Raw genomic sequence first — 1,839 nt, forward strand, 5'->3', positions numbered from 1 at the left:
GTAATCCGACAATTTAGGCCTTTTCCCGTTACAAAAATTAGCTTCTTGTGTTTCATCCAACAAATCCAATGTATCTGTTAACTCCTAATCCAACATTTTCTGTTATTTATGGTGATCTAAAAAGAAAGAAAAAAGTTCATTGTTAATTGTACATAATATTTTGCCATCTTCTTTACAGGAAATAAGTGGTAAAAAAAGGTTCTTCTGAAGCCCAGTTAAAAACCTGATTTGCACTGGGCGTGGTGGCGCACGCTTGTAATCCCCGCGCTTGGAAGGTGGAGACAGGGGGATCACGCAGGTTCAAAGCCAGACACGCTGGCTTAAGAGACCCTGTTTCCAAAAAAATAATAAATAAATAAAAATAGGTCTGGGAGTGTACCCCTGAAGTAGAAGGCTTTCCAGGAACCACAGTACCACCAAAAAAACAAAACAAAAAAAAAATGATTTGCATAAATCTTATATTTTTTTTTTAACTTAAAAACTCCAGGGCTTATCCAAAGGAAACTGGCTGTGCTTTCCACGCATCTTACTAAAATTGCATGTCTAAATCACGTTCACTGGACTCATCCTCCTAGAAATGGTGAAGAATTCACCTAACCCATTCTTACACCAATGTTCATTTGGCTTCGATTTCAGAAAAGGGGTTTTACGCAATGGAAAGCTACTCAGCTCTTAAACGGAATGAGGGATTTCATTATTACCTCTAGTTTGGAAAGCATCATTATATAGCAATAGCAATCATTATTACCTACCTAAAACCCCCTACATCTTTTTTTAAGACAGGTCCAAAATGCCATAAAATCTTTTTTTTTTTTTTTCCAGTACTGGGGATGGAACCCAGGGACATTCTACCTCCAAGCTACACCTACCTCCAGCCCTATTTTTTATTCTTTTTTTGAAACAGGGTGTCTCTCATCTCACTGAGCTGCAAAGGGCCTCACCAAGTAGCTGATGCTGTCCTCAAACCCTCATTCTCCTGTCTCATCCTCCCAAATGCTGGGATTACAAGCATGCGCCACTATGCCCAGCAACAAGTATATTTTTTTACTAAGTATTCCAACTGATTTTTCTCAATTACATTTTCATTCAACTAAGTCTTAAGATAACAGACATTAAAGAAAATGTCTTGTATGGCTATATTTTGGCTTATCTTTTTATTTTAGTATGAGAAACAGATAAAATCTATAATGCACTGAGTTTTATTTCTTAATATCACTCATATGTGTTATATAACCATTCAATAAATATCGTTGAGATATATACCCTTAAAAGGCTGATGGTAGAGTCTGGGCTCGAGGGGGAAAAATCAACATATTATGCTAAACAGCACTACTCTAAATTCATAAAACATCTTTCTGTGTTTCCTGGTAAACTCCTATTATCTGTGACTATTCAAAATCTCTCTTCCTTCCAAAATCTCTGACACTCACTTCCCACCACATCTTCATGGACTCTGCCTCCTAGAGTCAGCATAATGGAGTTCACTTGAGTTTCCAACACCACAAACCCATTTCTGCCTACATTTCTGGATACAAACGAGAGTGTGTCTTCCATATATAAGACTAAATGTCTCATCCATGTTGTTTCCTGTCTATTTATTTATTTATTTATTTATTTATTTTTGGTACTGGGGATTAAATCCAGGGGCACTCAACCTCTGAGCTACATCCTTATTTTATTTATTTGGAAACAGGGTCTCACTAAGTTGCTGAGAGCCTTCCTAAGTTGCTGGGGCTGGTCTTGAACATGCAGTCCTCCTGTCTCAGCCTCAGGTGGGATTACAGAAATGCAACATGTACAGCTCTATGCATGCATCTTTTTCCTTTTGCCTGTTCCAGA

The sequence above is a fragment of the Muscardinus avellanarius genome (genome assembly GCF_963383645.1).
Source record: "Muscardinus avellanarius genome assembly, chromosome: 9".
Lineage (NCBI taxonomy): Eukaryota > Metazoa > Chordata > Mammalia > Rodentia > Gliridae > Muscardinus > Muscardinus avellanarius.